We start from the raw sequence: 6,804 nt of genomic DNA on the forward strand, positions 1-6,804 counted from the left end.
CAGTGAAGACTGTGAGGTGCTCAGTAACAGGGGCTATGTAAAAAAAGGAGGACTTGTGGCATCTTAGAGACTAACAAATGTATTTGAGCATAAGCTTTCGTGAGCTACAGCTCAACTTCATCGGATGCATGCAGTGGAAAATACAGTGGGGAGATTTATAGACACAGAGAACATGAAACAATGGGTGTTACCATACACACTGTAACGAGAGTGATCAGGTAAGGTGAGCTATTATCAGCAGGAGAGTGTGTGTGTGTGTGGGGGGGAACCTTTTGTAGCGATAATCAAGGTGGGCTATTTCCAGCAGTTGACTAGAACGTGTGAGGAACAATGGGGGGGGGGGAGATAAACATGGGGAAATAGTTTTACTTTGTGTAAAAAGAAAAGGAGTACTTGTGGCACCTTAGAGACTAACAAATTTATTTGCATCCGATGCATCCGATGAAGTGAGCTGTAGCTCACGAAAGCTTATGCTCTAATAAATTTGTTAGTCTCTAAGGTGCCACAAGTACTCCTTTTCTTTTTGCGAATACAGACTAACACGGCTGCTACTCTGAAACCTGTCATTACTTTGTGTAATGACACATCCACTCCCAGTCTCTATTCAAGCCTAAGTTAATTGTATCCAGTTTGCAAATTAATTCCAATTCAGCAGTCTCTCGTTGGAGTCTATTTTTGTTAGTCTCTAAGGTGCCATAAGTCCTCCTGTTCTTTTTGTGGATACAGACTAACACGGCTGCTACTCTGAAACCTGTCAGGGGCTATGTAAGCACCTAAGATAGCTAGAAACCTGCCTGAAGCAACCTGAGAAGTCAAGTCACCCAGGAGAAGCTGCCCAGCCTAGCTCAGCATGGGCCCAAACGTGAGGCTGTGGAACCATGCCCAGCAGTGCCCAGGGGTGCTCCCTTGCTGGCGTTTTATAGCCCTGCACGTGTGATGTGAGTAAACTGCAGTAATGAAAAGCAGCTCAGCATGGAGCGTGTGTGGGCTGGAGGGAAAACTGGCTCCCATGTGTGTACGGGGCCCCTGTAACGAGGCCCAGTCGGGGTATGAGCTCCAGGCGCACACTGCATCACCCCTAGCTGTGTTCCCCTGGGGTCGCTCCCTGGGGTGGCCCTTCTGCTGGCTAGCAGGGCAGAGAGTTGAACGAAAGCAGGGCGGGTGAGAGGATGTTTGACTCTCTCTGCAGAAAGCTGCTGGAGTTGGCTGGAGAGTTCAGCCCTGTGGCCCCGCAGCGTTGCTGTGCATCACTGTCCACGGTCTCATCCCGGGGCACCAGGTTACTGGCTTGAGTGGGGCAGTTACTTGGACGGTCAGGCTGTTAGCGCAGGGTTGGCCTGTTTGTACAGGGCCCTGATCCTGACTGGAGCTCGGGGGAGCTACCAGAGTAATAAGAACTACTTTGTATGGCTGGCGATTGTCCCCAGGAGCTCGGTCTAGTGGGGACAGAAACCAGCAGGGGTGTACCCGCCCAGTGCAGTTCAGGAGCTTTCCTGTGGAGCTAAAGAGAAAACTCCGTTTTGATGCTTCACCCTCCTGTCTTTGCCCATGACCTCCTCGCCCTGGAGTGGCAGAGAACTGGCCTGCTCAGTTCACTTCAGGGCTTCACACATGTCATAAAATGGTTTTGGTAGTGAGTTTAGTGCTGGTGAAAGGTGCTAGGCAGACCACACAGGAACCGGTGCTGCGAGCTTTTCCATGTCAGCATGCCAAGGACCTGGGTGGGGGGATGAGTCCATGACTCACTCCTGCTCCTCACAGGGCACAGGCAATAATGCGTCGCATCTCTATGCCACAGCATGGGTCATGCCCGGATCTCAAAACACTTTCCAAGCGTATCGGTCCCCCAATGTCATACATGGGTGAGCTGAGGCAGGGGGAGGTTAAATGACTTTGCCATGTTTGGACAGGTGCAGATCCAGGCCTAGAACCCAGGTCTCCTGGCTCCTTGCCCCGTCCGCGGCCTCGCTAATGAACAGTAACACTTTGCATGTGTGGCTGAGCATCCTGAAACACCTAATGGTTTAAGGCTTTCGTCAGCCCCGAGCTGTAGGGCCGGGGTTGCAGGGGAGCAGCCAGAATATTCCTATTGCCAGGGCTCTTTCTGTGCAGGGTTCTGGCCTAGAACTCAGGAGACTGGGCCCCAGGCAAGTCACTTAGCCTCTGGGGGCTCTAGGTCCTTGGCTGCCCTCCCTCCTGGGGTAAATATGTTACAAAGCGCCAGGAGCTCAGCTCCTACACCAATGGGGGGGCACAAGTAGGGTTCAATTTATACTGTACATGCCTCCAGCGCGTGTGCCTTTCGTTTTAGATTAAAGGAAAAGAGCAGCAGAAGAAAGACCAAAAGGCCAATCCCCTGGAGGCAGTGCAGTGTGTGTGTCTCCCCTGCCATACGCTGCAGCTGACCCACAGCTTTTTTGCAACTACAGACTAACGCGGCTGCTACTCTGAAACAGACAAGATGGTGGCTGCTTCTGTCCGACCGCAGAGCCTAGGAACGTAACGGTGCAGCGTGGAGAGACCCAGGCCCCAGGTGGTACACACACCACGTCCAGCTTGGTGACTCGCCTGGAGGGGGTTTCCCCAGCAGCACAGCCTCTGTTACCAGGCTGGGGTCCTTGTGCAGGGCTGATGCAGAGAGCGGATGGGCGCACAGCTCTCTGGGGGGGGTCTCCCATGCAAGCACAGGCCTTCCCCAGCTTGCCTTTACCAGAAGCGCTATCAGAAGTTCGGCATAAGGTGATAGGCCTGCTGGCACTTCATTTGAACGTGGGCTCTCCCTGGGCCTGATGACCAGGTGGGGGTGAAAAAAGCATGTCTGTAAGAGTTGATATAAAGAGCCTGGAGAGAATAGCTGGAAGGACTTTTACCAATGGACATGGCAGATTCTCCATCACTGCAGTCTTTACATCAAGACTGGACGTTTTCCTAGAAATATAGCCAAGCTCGCCCACAGGATACGGGTGAGGAGGCTGGACTAGATGATCTTAATGGTCCCTTCTGGCTTTACAATCTATGAAGCTATGGGGAGGGGGGTGAGATATCTGTCCTGCCATGCCAGCATCCCAGACCCACCCACCCTCACATGAAATGGGTTATATGCCCAGCTGGGTCTGAACTCTACATTTGGGTATGATTCAGGAGTGTGGCCCATTCTAGAGAGAGGAGCCAGGCATACAGTTCAGATTCAGATCTAAGTTGGGCTGGCTGCTTGGAACTGAGATTTTGGTTTGGTCCCATCTTTATTTATTTCTATTGTCGCTGTACCTCTGAACCCTCATCATGGACCGGGACCCCACTGCTCTAGGGGCTGTCCAAACACAGAACGAAAAGATGGTACCTGCCCCAAGGGAATGGATTTCTGTTGCTAGGGTCTCATCCGGTTGACTGTCCGCTATTTGGCAGCTGCTGTGTAGAAGACTATTTGCATAGTTGTGGGAATTGTAAGTGCATTGTTAATTAAGGACGGAGGGTTCCTTTAAGCCCTTGAATTCTGCGTCAGCCCCTGGAACTCATTGCCAGGGGATGTTGTGAAGGCCAAAAGTTTGACTGGGTTCAAATAAGACTTAGATACGTTCATGGAGGATAGGTCCATCAATGGCTCTTAGCTCCGTGTGTTCCTAAACCTCCAACTGCTAGAAGTTGGGATGGATCACTTGACATTGCCCTGTTCTGTCCATTCCCTCTGGCACTGGCCACTGTCAGAGACAGGATACTGGGCTAGATGGACCATGGGCCGTTCTTACAAAAGACAAGAATCACATATAGCAGCTGACTCTTGATTGGGAGATTCAGGGAGGAGAGATCTCTGGGGAGAGGATCCTTGAGTCTCCCTGGCTGCAGCTAGAGCTCATATTGCTCTGAATAATTGTTTGGGAATGACAGTCAGAGGCCTCTTGTCCTGCTATGGGCTTTAGTTTATTTTACTGTGTTTGCAAGGGTGGGAACTTGTGAAACGTTTCGATGATGTGTTCCCAGGACTTCCCCACCCCAGTAATGAACAGATGGGTCTTTGCCACCAGGGATCTGGCCTGCTGCCCTCCAGCTAAGTGATCACACCTTCACCAGCCCTGTAGAAAGCGAAGCAGACAGCATCTGCTTTTGACTCGATGTTTTTGCTGCTTGCCCCAGAACGTGAAAAACTGCCACTTTGCTGTGCAATCAGTGCCCTGCCCTGGTGAAAATGAACACTTGCTCACAGGCTGAGGGCAATTTGCTCTTCCACAGATCAAAATGGGGCAGTAACAACTTCACCTCACCCTGCTCTGAATTCTCACAAGGGCATCTAGCTGAGAGCTATCAAAGCTGGCACTGTTCGTCTGCGATGTGTGATCGAAGGAGAGAACGAGAGCAAGAACCCAGCATCCTCTTTTGCAGGCAAGGAATGGAAACAAATACATGAAGGGAAGTGTAGAGGGACAGCAGAACATAGGAGAAAAAGGGCCAGTTTATTAAACACCAGGCAAATCCAAACAGGTGAAGTCACCCCAGCCTCAAGCCAGACAAGTGTAAATTAGCTCGGCGTGGCTGTGATTTCCAGGACGTCTCCAAGATAAATAGCCCTCACCCTCGCCCAGAAAAGCTCTTATGGAAACTTCTCGTCCAACACTCCTGCCTCTGTCTGCAGCAGCAAGTGGGCTGTGGCAACTGGCCTCTCCTTAGAGCTACAGCCTAAGTTGTCAGTTACAATGAGTTTTTCTACCAAATGTTGCTGTGGGCAATTGGGCAGATCGAATGCCAGGGACGCTGGTGAGCTGTTGTCCGGGGCGAGGCACTGCCGGTCACTTCCCACACACAGGACTATGGGGAGGTGCTGTCTGCACCCTGTTGCACTGCTCAGCCATTGCATAGCAGAATGGGTAGCTCAGAGGAATGGGCGATGGGATCCAGGGGCTTGATTCAGCTATGATCAAAGCCCTGTATACTATTAACTACACAGTGTAAAAGACAGTTCCCCACGCCCCTGCAACCTACAGGCTTAATCCCATGCTTGTTGAAGTAAATGGCAAAGCACCTCAGCTTGCCACACACTAACTCCCTGTCTAGACAAGCCCTGACTCACTTGCCTAGGTCCTACCAGCAGGAACTGACTCCAGATGTCCCCAGTGCCTTAACCACATGACCATCCTTCCTTGCTGAAACTTAGCACTAAGCCTCACCTTGACTGAGACTGAGGGTTACATGGGCCTCTTGCCCTCTCCCCATCTCTGACCCTAGACACAGGTTACCCAGATCCAGGGCGAGGGACGGACAGGTGTGGATAGGCAGATTTCACACTGCAGAGATCTCAAGCTAGCACCGGTCAGGAGCACTAGGTTTGCTGTCCTGTGCACCAAACTCCATTGCAGTGTCCTTCGATACATCCCAGAATGGACAAGTCCAGGCCTCAGCAATTGTCCCGCTCTGGAGAATTATCACAGTCAATGAGCAGACTGTCCATCTGCAGCATTTTCCGGCCTAAGCAAAGTCCTGGTGAAAGCCAAAGGCAGTGAGCAGGGGTGGCCAGATTCTTCATACAGCAAGACTTCTCCTGCCAGTCAGGCGGTCGCAGAGCATCACTAAGGAAAATGTTTGGAGATTCCACTTATGTCCGGGGCTACACATTCCTCAACTGAGTCCATCATCACCCAGTCCTGGTCCAAACTAGCTGACCCAGGGGGTGCATACAGCACACCTGGGATCTGGCTGCCATGTGCCACAAGCTGTGGCAAGCCACAGAGAGTGATGTCGTGGGCTACAAAAGAGTAGGCTTGCAAGGCTGAGTGGGCAGTGGCTGAGACCAGCTGAGACTGACGGGACAGGGCTGAGTGGAGCGAAGGGATCATGTTTCCAAGACATGATGGTAATGAATCTGTCCCAGTGGGGTTTACATGGTGGGTAGGCCTGGAAAGCAGATGTTCCCCTAACTGCCAGTGTCTGCGCTGTAGAGGACCACACAGTTCTGTTGAGACCTGGCCCCTGGGCAGGCCCAGTGGTTCCCTGAGCTTGATGGGTGCTGCTCAGCTGATGGGTTTGTTTTTAAAGCCTGGATGAAAGTTAAACCCACCGGCCACCCCAGTCATGAATAAATGACACGGAGGATACCTAACCTGGCTCCTCCGGGAGGCGGACTGCAAATACTAAGCAACAGCCCATCAAAATCTTGTTTCACCTGCTGAGACTCGGGGTCTCTGGAAACCGTTGTCACTGAGGGCGGTCTCCCCACCAGACTCAGCTCTGAAAGCTCCCCCCAGCCCGTGGGAAGGTGCCAGGGAAATGGTTGGAAGAGGCCACAGGGTGGCTGGCTTTGTGAAGGGGCTAGAACCATTGCTAGTTTTACGCTCTGGGATAAGGGTGATTGGGTCTTGTGCTTTCACGTTTCAGCTGGCCCCTCCGCAAAGGTCAGGAAGGAAATGTGCCTCTTATGTTCAGCTCTGCACAAATAGCCAGGTTCATTATGGGTTGGAGGCACTGTTTTCCCAGGAAGCACTGGGGCAGGTTCAGATGGACCGATGGATTTTTCTGATATGGCAAATGCTGCCTTCCTCCCCTGAGTGTCTGCTCTGAACGGGGCCCACAATACAGGGTCATTTCTGCAAGGCCAGCTGGGCAGAGATGCCAAGGCTAGGATGGGAGCATCCTCGGATGCAGCCAGACGCAGCCCCAGTGCCCAGCTTACATTAGATAGCCTCTGTTGGGAAGGTCCCAGGCAGGTCTCAGTTCTGCACCCTCCTTAGCTCAGTGCTGGGAGGAGAGGGCTGCCCCCCCCTCCAAGCTACACCCAATAATGGGGCCCTGGGTCTGTTGGTGAGGCAGTTTTCTCTG

The sequence above is a fragment of the Dermochelys coriacea genome, chromosome 22 (genome assembly GCF_009764565.3).
Source record: "Dermochelys coriacea isolate rDerCor1 chromosome 22, rDerCor1.pri.v4, whole genome shotgun sequence".
Taxonomy (NCBI): domain Eukaryota; kingdom Metazoa; phylum Chordata; order Testudines; family Dermochelyidae; genus Dermochelys; species Dermochelys coriacea.